Below are 12,888 nucleotides of genomic sequence, written 5' to 3' on the forward strand. Positions count from 1 at the left end.
TGATTTAATGGAGAGGTAAATCTCTGTGCTAAATTTGTTGTGGATTAATTTATTTGTTTAAAATGGGAAAGTCTCCAGAGAGTTGAATCTTACCACTTAAAAAACAGGGTGGCTTAAAAAATAATGTAGCTTATAAAATGGAGTTTTTCCCATTTTTATTCTTAAAGAAAATAGTAAGGAGAGACCTTTATTGTCCTACATTTATACAGAAAATTTTTAAACCTATAACCTAATCATGATAGACAGAGAAACTTTGAAGAAAAAACAGCTAAAATGGAAGTTTCATTGAAATCAGACAAGAAAAATTCTGGGATAGACAAGAAACATTGCAGAATTATTGAATAAATGGCCAGATTATATCATAGAATCATAGAATCATAGAATCATAGAATCATGGAATCATAGAATCATAGAATCATAGATTCATGGAATCATAGAATCACAGAATCATAGAATCATAAAATCATAGAATCATAGAATGGCTTGGGTTTGAAGGGACCTCAAAGATCATCAAGCTCTTGTCTTGGCCACTCACTACCCCCCACCGCGTGCAGGGCCACCTATCACCATATCTAATAATAGACCAGTCTGCCAAGGTCCCCATCCAATCTGGCCTTGAACACCTCCAGGGATGGGGCATCCACAACCTCTATGGGCAGCCTGTTCCAGCGCCTCACTACTCTCTCCCTTAACTTTCCCCTGATATCCAATCTAAATCTAAGGCACAGCTTAACACACTGTATTTTGTGACTTGAAAGTTTTTATGATGCTTACTTTCATTGAACCTGAAGAACTGGACTAGTGGCTGTGGAAAGTTGCTGTGCAACTAGTTGCAGAAAAGGTTTACTTCCCAGACACCTTATTTCCTTATCCCTTAAAACAGATAGCATCAATGGGCAGCATTCCAGTAAGTTTTAGGACACATATTGTTTGGGTTAACTAAATTAATCATTTGCCCTACATCAAAGTTTCGTATTTATTTTCTCCCAAACTTTAATCCAGCTTTCATCATGTATAAACTTGTGGCTACTCTCTTGTGGGAAAACAAGTTTTTCAGATTGTTACAACTGCATATCTTCAAAAAGAAGAAATTTTCATATTCTGCTCTGAAATCTGTAAATAATAAAGTCTCCTGTTAGTTTTACAAATAAGCTAAGTATTGCAATTGTAAACTTTTCTGTTAAAAAGGGAGGCTTAAACTGAACAAAGTTTAAGACAAATTTCAAAAAGCCAAGAATGTCTAGTTTTACACTGACTTATAATAATTTAAGAGTCTACATTCATTTCTGAGGAATTCAGTATTCATTGTTTTTAAATAAACAGTGGTAACGTGGGGATAAATACTATCAAAACAAACATCCTTTTCCTTTTTTAATTTTTAAGATTAATTTTAGCAGTTTGAACCCAATTTCTTTATCATCTTGAAATTTTTTCCTTGTTGACATCTCTTAGACTGTAGCGGAAGTTGTGATTGGTGTTTAGCACAGGCTGCCCTATCAAGAGGAACCTGATGATAAAGCCTTCTTGTTCTATCTACAAGAAGAAATGCTCATGGGCTCTCATCCTTCTGGGGGATTCAATCACCTAGATATTTTCTGGAAAAGCAGAACAGCAAGCTGAAGTTGTCCAGGAGGCTTGTGGATTTATTGAGGATAAATTCTTATTTGAGATAAGAGAGAGCCTGATCAGAAGAGAAGAGTTGTTGGACCTGGTGCTCACCAACACAGATGAACTAATTGGAGGCAGTCCAGACTGCAGTGATCATGCCTTGGTGGAGTCTGTGATCTTGAGGGATATGGGTCTGAAAAAGAGTGAAATCAGCATCCTAAATTTTAGAAGAGCTAAAATTCCAGATTTTTTAAGAATTAGTGGATGAGATCCCCTGGTAATTGTCCTTAGGGATAAGGGAATTGGTTGGAGCTGACAGACTTTAACCAACACTTTTCCTTGAGCATAAGAGCTCTCAATTCTCATATGTAAGAAATCAAACAGGGAAGGCAAGAAACCAGCACAGCTTAACAAGAAACTGCAGGTCAGGCTGAGGTGTGAGAAATAAATGTACAGACAATGGAAGTGTGGGCATATGGCCCTAGAAGGACACCAGAGTCTCACCCACACATGTAGGGATGGTACCAGGAAAGCCAAGGCACAGCTGGCAGCTGAACATCACAGGGGATTTAAAAAAAAAGACAAAAGATTCTACAGGTAGATTAGCCTGAAAAGATTTTCTCTTTTTAAAGAGAAAATACTTTTTCCGATAAATAAGGTGGGAAAACTGGTAATAGCAAAAGTGGAGAAGTGAGGTACTGAACAGTTTTTTGTCTTGGTCTTCACAGAGAGCAATTTCTCCCATATTGTTAAATTATCTCATGTTCCTGAGATGCAAGACAGTGTCTGAAGGGGTGAAGCCCTTTCCACCCATGATTGAAGATTCAGTTTGAGGCCACCTGATGAACCTGAGTTTGGATAAGCCAATGGGCCTGATGACATGCTTCCCCCTGTCCTGAAGGAACTGTGTGATGAAGTCAATGGCGTAGAGTTAGGATCTAGATGATCTTTAAGGTCCCTTCCAACACAAAGCATTCTATCATTCTATGAAATTGGCAACTGCTGAGAATGAGTGAAAACACACACCATGAAATATATGTTTCTACAACTGCATTTATCCATGTATTTTACAGTTTTGTGTTCTTCAATTAGTGATAATGATAGGAAGCATAAGATTTTTTTTTAATTTTATAAACAGAAAAATACTTTAAAGTCAAGAGATTTTGAAGCCAATTTGCAAAAGTTGAATGAAACCTATTTTATATACTAAGCATGATTTTACATCAGTGTTTCCTGAGAAAACAATATTTCAAAATCAGTCTTGAAAATTTAATTGTAGTTGTCATATCCCAAGTTGCCAATCAGGCTCTTGCAAAGCCTCGGATTATAAGCAGCACTGAAATGATTTCTCATGCATCGCCTACACAGATGGGGGAGACTTTATAACCAGCACTTCTTCTACCACTAAGAAACTTCTCCCTGGACCTCAGCCACCGCCTTTGAGTAGCTGCCTTATAAGCCATAAAATCTAACCAAGTGAAAAGGCAGCCACACATTTCAAGCTAAGCTTCTCATGTGAAAAATGGGCCTTCAGGCAAATAACTTATGAGTGATAATGAATGGTACTCTAACAGAGTATTAACCATGCTGCAAGACTCTGTATGAATTCTGCTCCCAAAGGGCAGGAGACTTGCCATCAGAAAATCAGATTTTTGGAGCAGGTGGACATAATTTTTAAGTCACCCCATCTACTTTCCAGTGACACTCCACTGAAACCACTATGTGACCTTTTACCTAAAGCCACTGTTTCGCATATATTTTAGATTGTAGTGACTGCATGATTTGCTTTGATAAGCATACTGACGGCATTGCCATTAGATGAGCTAGGACAGTGTCCTCAAAAATATGTGAAAATAAGCTCAGAAGAGAATACATTAACCCTCATCTAAACCACAAGCAATTCAAGTGTACATTACAGAGTACTTCTCCCTCTGAAACCTTTATGAAAGGGCAGCTACTATGGGACACCATATTTTTTATATTCAAAGAGAGAATTAGCGCATAGGAGGAGAGACTATCAGAGCTTATTGGATAACAGTCAGACGACATTTATGTAGCATACCTACTGAAAAGGTAAAGCTTTGCAAAACATCGCGTTGAAAACATTGTCGTTATGCTGTATGTGGCTCAGTGGCAGTTTTCAAGGAGTTGATTACTCAAGCCAATGTGTTACATTGGAGATTGTAACGGAGCGCAAAATAGACTAGCAAAAGGCAATTATCCTGTTCTCTAGCGTGGGCTGTTTGTGTGTAATTTCTTTCAAAATAAAGACCTTGAATAGTGTGGTTGGATTTCATAAGGGAATGCTCTTTGATAAAATTGGAATGGTTGCCAAAAATGAATAGACAAGTAGTTTCCTCCAAAACAGCAGGTTTGGGGGTGTAGACAGTAAGAAACAGAAAAGCACAAGTTCTTCTCTTAGACGTTTGCAAAAGAAAGTTCTAAAAATGTTTTAAACTGGACAAGAAAAAGAGAAAGAAGGGAAATGATTAGCCTAAGTGAAGGTAATCTGTAGTGTTGTGTTCTCTATGAGGGATGAGGGTTACTTGACTTTGTTTCCATGCTAGCAACTGTTGGGAAATATAGTTAATAATTAATACTGTCAGTAGCCTTTCATTAAGAAGCAGAGTGAAATTCAATTTGCTTGATAAATTTATCAGTAAGTTGCACCAAACATCAGTTTGGTTATTTATCTTTTTTTTGCTGTTGTTATCCTTTTATTTGTTAGTTATTGTTATCGTTAAATACTGGTTCAACACCGTTACAGCCTTTTGCTTGATAGTTACCTGAACCTATCATTCCTGTGATAAAACATCTGTCAAGAACAGAAGAAGGGATTCAGTTTGGTCCTACTCTAATTTTAAAAGCATAAACAAAGCTTTGATAAACAAGATCATTAGAAATCTGTGTTCCCACCATGTTACCAAATGAATTTAATAAAAACATGCAATCTGTTTCACATTACAGTACAAAGTGATAGGTGCTTCTGTTTCTGTTTTAAAGGTTACAGTCCAATTCTTTACCATAAAACAGAAGTGGTGATACAATTTTCAGAAGCAAAGCGTATCATTTTGTTGTTAAAATTTTCCAGACATTTTGAAGAACAGGGGTTGATCCCATTAGGAAAAAAAACTAGTAAGGCTCAAATTGTACAGACCTTGAATACAGGGCTTATACAATAAAAAAATTAAAAAGTTCAAGTGAATGTAAATTAGAATTTCAGATAATATCATTTTCCAATGTAACTGCATTATTATACTCTTGATTTTTTTTTTTTCTTTCAAATATAGCACTCAGATATCACCCATAAGAAAATAGTTTTGTTGAGACAGGTCAAACAGAAAAAGGAAAAAAGGAAAGCCTCAATTTCACTTAAGATGCTTTGAGATTGTTTTCAGATGCTTTTTTCAGCTGTCCTAACTTTCTTTCATAATATACTGTTAGCAGACTATTTATATTTAAAACCCACTCGGTATAAGGTATGCATACTAGTTCAAAGCTCCTTGTGTCCTACCATCAGTCCTGCAAACAGTGCACATGCTCCGAAAATTCTCCAGTATCTCATAATTTTGCTAAGGAAATTAAAACTGGATAACATATAACATGCTTTGTACTCTTCAGTGTAGAAATGCATTTAAGATTTCTTGGAATTTTTTTTTTTTTTTTTTCAGATCTGACTTAATGCTCTGGTATTTAAACATTTAACTAATTTCTGTGTGTCTACATATTAAAATCATCAGATTTGGTCTGACTGTCAGTTCCTATTACAGCTTTTCTTTATTTCTAACTCTCTCTGACCTCCATTTCCACTGGTTGCTGCAGTACCTTCCACCAGACAGCTCAGTAGGCCATTAGCTTCCAGCTGCTTTTCTCTAGACATGCTGTTTCCTAATTGTTTTTTCAATAACAGAAAGAGAATGAAGAAAAGCTTTTTTCCAAACTATGGGCTGTACTTGTGGCTCTTTTCCAGATGACATCCAGTCCTACAATGATATTATCATAAGTATGTCTCACTGGTGCACTCAGCTATTCACAGCAAAATCTCAAAGGAATGCAGTGGAACTAAAAATGTCCATTGAAGTATCTTTTTCTGTCTGTTGACTACAAAAGGGGTTCCCAGTGGTCTGTTGAGATGTCTAACATCAAAAGTAGATGTCTGTGAAATGATTCTATCTCTGACTGTTTAGAAATGCTGAAATTTCCCAACTATTCATAGAATTATAGAGCAGTTTGGGTCGGAAGTGTCCCTCAACAGGAAAAACGTGGAGGTGTTGCAGCAGGTCCAGTGGAGGGCCACAGAGACAATCAGAGGGCTGGAGCACCTCTCCTGTGAAGAAGAGTCGAAGGAGTTAGGCTTATTTAGCTCAGAGAAGAGAAGGCTCTGGGGAGACCTCATTGTGGCCTTCCAGTATTTAAAGATGGCTTACAGGCAGGAGAGAGATTGACCTTTTACTTTATTTTATTTTAGTCCAAAAGTATCAGGACAAGGGGAAGCTAAACCAAAAGAGGGGAAATTTAAGTTAGATGTCGGGAAGAAATTCTTTACTCAGTTGATGTGAGTGCCAGCACAGGCTTCCCAAAAATGCAGTAGATGCCCTATTTCTGGAGGTGCTCAGGGCCAGGTTGAATGTGGCCCTGTGCATCTGAGCTGGTGGGTAGAGCCCTGCCTGAGGCACGGGGGCTGGAACTAGAGGATCCTTAAGGTCTCTTCCAACCCAAGTCATTAAATGATTCTATGATTCTATGAAGATCAACTAGTTCCCTCTGATTGTCAGAGGAACCTCCGCTACACCAGGTTGCTCAAAGCCCCATCCAACCTGGCCTTGAACACTTTCAGGGATGGGACACCTACAGCTTCACTGGGCAACATATTCCAGTGCCTCATCACCCTTTAGAAAATAGCTTCTTCCTAATTCTTCCCTTCCGCATGTGCTGAGGGAGCTGGCAGAGATGATTGCTGAACCACTCTCTACCATCTTTGAGACGTCTTAGAGAATGGGAGAGGTACCTGAAGACTGGAGGATAGCCAATGTCTGTCTTCTTTTGAAGACTCCAGTCTTCAAAAAGGGCAAGAAGGATAATCCAAGAAACTACAGTCCAGTCAGCCTCACCTGCATCCCTGGAAAGGTAATGGAACAACTTGTTCTGGATGCCATCTCCAGGCAATTGGAAGAGAAGAAGGTTATCAGCAGTAGTCATCATGGGTTCACCAGGGGGAGGTCATGCTGGACCAATCTGGTAGCCTTCTATGATGTCATCACTGGCTGGGTGGAAGGGGGGAGAGCAGTGGATGTAGTCTACCTTTTATTTCTGTAAGATATTTGATACTGTCTCCCACAGCATCCTTATAATGAAGCTGAGGAAGTGTAGGATATCCATATCACCATATAGATGGTGAGGTAGGTTGAGAACTGACTCCCAAGATCATGGGGGCAACTTAAGTTCTTGAGAAGTAGTTATAAGGCTACCTTGCAAGCATAGCAAGGCAACTCTAGTTTGGCAGTCTCTTGAATCCATGTTAGCTCCATGCATAATGCACTGAGAAGGTTGGGGTTTTGTTTGTTTGTTTAGTTATTTAAATGAAAATTAGATTTGACAGCATATTTTTGCTTTTACAGAAAACCCCCTGGACATAAGAGTTCGTGCTTGTAATAAGTCACTTCCTGACAACACCTAAATCACGTGCAGGAATGAATCTGAATAAATTAAATTGGATGTTTCCATCTTAAAGCTGTGGGTATGCTGCTTTTACTTCCTTTTCCTTTCTTCTTTTAGTATCCTTCTCTTCTTTTATTTTCCACTTTTCTTGGTCTTTTTCTCTATTTCTCTTCACAACCACATAGCGGTCCTGGGAAAGGAGTTTTAAAAATGATTTTATTGTTTTTTGACGAAGGTGGTGGTGGTGGCTTTGACGCCATTTATAAGTGCTATTCTGTCTGTGGAAAGATTTAAGACAGAAATAAGAACTTTGCATAATTAAATTCTAAATTATTTTGTTTCCTTTCTGGTCACTCTTATTTCTCTTACATCTTATTATGCTCTTTTTTACGCTCCTGGTTATCAATGTCTGTCCTAACTTATTATCCTAAGTCTTTCATTTTATTATTATTAGATATTTTTCTCTTCTTACTCCCTTTTTTCCTTCACTCCTCTTTTTCAGGCTTTTTTTCCTCTCTTTTGTTTTCTGTTGTGTTTTCTGCTGTACATAAAGCTTCAGCTATACTGGCAAGACTTGATCCTTTGTCTCAAGAGTTTCAGTCTGAAATCTCCAGAGACTCAAAACCTCTTTCCGGCTGGAAGCCAGTTTAGGAAGTCTCAAAGCTATGTTCATTTGAACTGAGAAGAACCAGTGTAAATGATGAGGTTGGGGTGATGTGATTCATGTCCAGAATTTGGGAGGATGAATGTACAAAACACATCACAACACAACCACTGCCCATGGACTCCCTACTTTCTTTTCCCTTTCCCTGCTACCAAAGCCGTTCTACTCTACAGTAGACAGAGATTTATTTTCTGCTCCATTTCCTACCTACCATGAAGTATTTGACAATTATCTTCAATCTTATCAAGTTAGCATTTTAACAGGAAACAATTATTGTTGATGAATAACAAAAGCTTCATGCTGACAATTCTGTTGTATTTTCTCACCACTGTCTTTTTGTTAAGAGAAAGCAACAGGCAAGATCAGAGGGCTGCGAGCTAACCCAGCAGGAGAAGCTGCAACTGCAGCAAGTTTACATTACATTTAAGCCCATGTCTCTCTGCTTTAAAAAATGATTTTATTAATTCTATTTGAGATTTTTTTCAGAAATCCTTTTCATCATTGAAATAAATTTCTGATTCAAAGAAAAAAATGTTGGATACCAGGGAAAGGTTCTGAACCGGGGGGCAGTGGGCATGGAACAGGCTGCCCAGGGCAATGGGCACAGACCCGAGCTGCTGGAGTTCAAGGAGTGTTTGGACAACGCTCTCAGACACAGGGTTTGATTTTGGGTGGTGCAGTGTGGAAACAGTAGCTGGACTCAGTGATCCTTGTGGATCCCTTCAAACTGAGATTTCTGCAATTCTCTGATTCTGTGATTGTCTGAGGATTCAGCCATTTCAAAGCGTTCTAATTCAATACAGTTCAAATGGAAAGTCTTGATTCAAGATCACTTCTACCTAACATCTCTTCATAGCAATAGAAATGAAACAGTATTCCTATGGCATGTGTATTAAAATTATTTGGAAAATTTTCTACATGTTTTTCATAAAAATATTCAGACTTCATGGTGATTTGTCACAGAAAAAAAAAAAATCTTTAAAATAGCCACAGTGACGGATGCAACTTCCATGCTTTTGATGCATTTCTTATATATCGCATTACAGAGAAGTTTTTGTTTTTGTAACTATACAGCTATATTTGATTCTAAACCATAGCAGCACACACTAATTTATTTTCCCCACTTGTCATCTTCATAATCATTAGTCTTACATTCATCCTGCTTTATTGCACAAAACTAATTAAATACTTTAATAATGGAATAAATTGTACACTATAACTCCAGCTTTAAATGCCTATTTCATTAACATTTTATAATTTTATTTTCCACATAAGATCTACCATACAACTCCCTGTTGCTCCAATGAATCATTTTACCGCTTTATTCAGTATTTGGTGATTATATTAAATTTATTTCAGAGCTCATACCCTACATCATATTAAATATACCTCAGCCAGGTGTTTCAGATTACATTTGCTGAACCATTAAAAGCTTACAAATGAATGAATATAAAAAATGCCATCTAAAATACATTTATTAATATTTTGTGCTTATTACCAAAACAACCTGCCACTTACTGAAAATTGGATGGATGGGTAGGTAGTATCAGAGTTCCCTTTCCTCGTATACAAACCATACTACTGTCTACTTAAAGTAAAGAAGGTTTCTCACAGTGATAGTGTACTTGATTTATTTAACAACATAATGTGTTTCAACCTGTTTTCTAATTGAACTCATGTTCTATGTGGAGACTGTTGGTATATTTTCCTTTTCTGGGAGTTTCTTTTCTTAGTTACTAGCCAGCAGCTCCTCCTTCACAAAGAGCACTGCTTATCTGCATTGGGTTTGCTGTCTCTCAGGGCAATAATGTACATATAGGCACTGAATGATACTTTAGACATTCAGATTCTAGCACAACCACCCATAAAACCTCTGGAGACAACTTTGGTTCCTTCACATCAGGACATGCAGGCTACACCAAGTTCATCAAAGTGTCTGAAAGAAGTCACATTAGCACGAGAGGATCACTGGCTTATGTCAGCAGAACAAGAGGACAGTAGATCTGCAAGGTGTTCACCTGGAAGCATGCAGTCACGGGGTTGTGTATTCCTCCCAAAAATCTGCGTATATTTTTTATGTAAGGAAGAATGGAATGATAAAACGAGGGTCTCAGTTCATTTCTGCTCTTCACTGGGCTACTGATTGGCTCTGGTTTGCTACTGGGCTCCCCCTTAACAAAATCCATTTCTAGGGAAGATCTTCCAAGATGCACAGGAGGGAAGAGTGTGCCTAGTTCTGGAGATATGCTGTCAGCATATGTCCTCATATTCCTTCCAGCATCAAAGCAGAAGTTGGGCCCATGTTGCCCCTTTTTACATCTCTGCAGGCACAGACACTTCTTCCCGCACTGGGAACAAAGCAGAGCATCCTCATTATCTTATGTGTAACTGAGATTACCAGAAAAGTGTCTCAGAATATCTCTTATGATTAGGTACCAAAACAAGATTATCTGCCTAATGTAGATGTTGACCATGTAGACACCTCCACACAATTGAATGATATTGTTATTCCTTGATAGCCAATGAAAAAAAGAGAACTTTCAAGAGAACAAATTCTTCAGACACTAAAATATTTGTATAAGGATAGCTGAAATATGGCCTGTCTTCTTCACGCCACTCTGAAGTGTAAGCTCCACGTGAATGTACACACTCTCCAAACTCCATTCCTAGAAGCTGATCAAATGTGTTAAGGGACTATATTACAAGAGAAAAATCAGCTTAACAATATGAAATTCCAAGTATGAATTCACAACTATTGATCTAACCCACAGTCCTAGGTAACTTAATCCATTTTTCATACACATCAGAGTAAACCTGGATTAAATTGAAAGTGACTCACTGAAATAGAGGGATTTACTTCTTTGAAGAGGCAGCGTGATGATCTCCCAGGCAAATGAATAAAGTTGAAAGAAAGGACAAAAACTACATTCTGAGCATGATGTTATGTGGGCATTTCTCAATTGCAAAGTTTCTTAAGTTCTTGTAGAAATGTATAATACTTTACCCTCAAAAGAGATATTAAAATCAACAGAAAATAAGAGCTGAGAAATAGCCAGTGCTATTTGAAAGGTATTATAGTTCATCAAATGTAACCTTTGTAGAAAGGCAAAGAGAGACTTTATGGTCATCAAGGAAAAAACTTACATGACATTTCCCAAATCTCTTATTGGACACCAGCAGTCCAGTCAGCTGCAGCAGCAAGTTCTGGGGTGCCAAGGAGCAGCAAAGACCAGGGATGGCTGCTGTGTCCTGTCTCACACTCTGTCATATTTTCAACTCTCAACATTGCCTTTTTTTTCCCTGTTTTTACTGTCCATTTGACAGAACTGGAATAGATTCATTTTCTATTGGCTTTAAAAAGTAGGCAGTATTTGTTTTCTCAAAGTTTCAAGGACTGGATTACAAGGTATTCTTGGCAAAAGTGTGAAGAAGGAAAAGAAGCAAGGACTGCTCTGGGTGCCTGTGCCCTTCACATAGACCCTTCGTGCCACTGTAATGAAATACATTTCTCACTGAGTTATGTAAACAAGACTTTTGGATGACATTCCTGAGAGACTGTCATCAGCACTCCTGTGTCTGTGTCTCCATATTCATGCTGATGTTGAAGTGAGATTCTGTTTCCTTATAGCCTATTATCTTGCTACTGTGGTTGCTCATTTTCTACTTAAAAGTTTGGTCTGGGCAATCTACCACTTGCCATTTCTAATCACAGAATGCCATATATCATTTTTGGTTTTGAGATCAACTATTCCTCTTTTTCTTAACTTGTTATGCCTCCTGCTAAAAATTACCATCACCCTACCTCATGGAAACTTTACCTTACTTCCTCTCTTCTCCAATTTAAAAATCAAAAGTGCACATTCATTGTTTGCACACATTTTTTGCCTTACTAGAGCAACATGACAGTTTCGCACACTAATAGAAGCTATATTTTTTGTTTTCTCATTCTTTAAACAGACCTGGTGTCCGTTGCTGCTGCTCCTTTAAATGTAACATCCATGAACTAAAAAAAAAATTGCTTATTTGCCAATGTGGGCAATAGCAAATCAGTGCTAGAAGTTCTGAGCACAGCTATGAGTATATATATATCTACTGTTTTCTGTTAGTAAAAGCGGGAACACTGGACTCCATAAAATGAATATTTCCTAAACAGTGCTGTATTTTGTGCATGAAGTAGTCCTATTGTGATTTGAATATCTATTTTTTCTTAGAACGAAAACATGTAACTTTATTATAGGTCAGAAGTTGGCAATTAACCATTCATACACTACTAAAAATAATTATCAACAGTTCTTAGAACAGAAAAAAAAATAGTGATAAAGTCACTAGTGCTGATCTGGAAGTACTGCCTCCTGTTTATTGTGTTGGCCCACAATGTCAAAGGCGGATGTTGATGGCTCAGCAGAAGAGGCTGAACCTTCTTACCAATATTCAACCACACTTTATTGCAGTTCAACAGATGGCAGCAGAGGGGCACTCTGACAACATGGCATCTGACATGGAACTGCAGTTGGAGCAAAAGTGTGTCACTGGCTTCCTCCATACAGAAGAAATGGCAACTAATGACATTCATGAAGATCAAACAGTGGAAGTGAGCACAGTGGGACGGTGGGTGTTTCATTTCAGCAGTGGTGACAGCAAGAGTGGGTCACCTCTGCTAGTGCAGATGTTTACAAGCACAGCACACAGCTCTTCTTCATCACTGGTGAAAATGTATGCCTAATGGCTGTGACTGTGTTGAAAAATAGTGTTTTGTAGCCGAAAATTTGCAGTATCAAATAGTGATATTTTTCTCTTTGAAACTGTTTTGGTTTCCATGGAAATAAATAGGATGGATTATGTTTGTGGCAACCTACATATATTAAATGGAAGATCCTTTGCCTGAAAAGCAGATGTTTGTACAAATTCTTCAGATACAGTTGGGACCATATTTCACATACATTTTAAAAGACTAAAAG

Source organism: Lagopus leucura, unplaced genomic scaffold (genome assembly GCF_019238085.1).
Source record: "Lagopus leucura isolate 7727_CA_CO unplaced genomic scaffold, USGS_WTPT01 Super-Scaffold_73, whole genome shotgun sequence".
In the NCBI taxonomy this organism is placed as follows: Eukaryota; Metazoa; Chordata; class Aves; order Galliformes; family Phasianidae; genus Lagopus; species Lagopus leucura.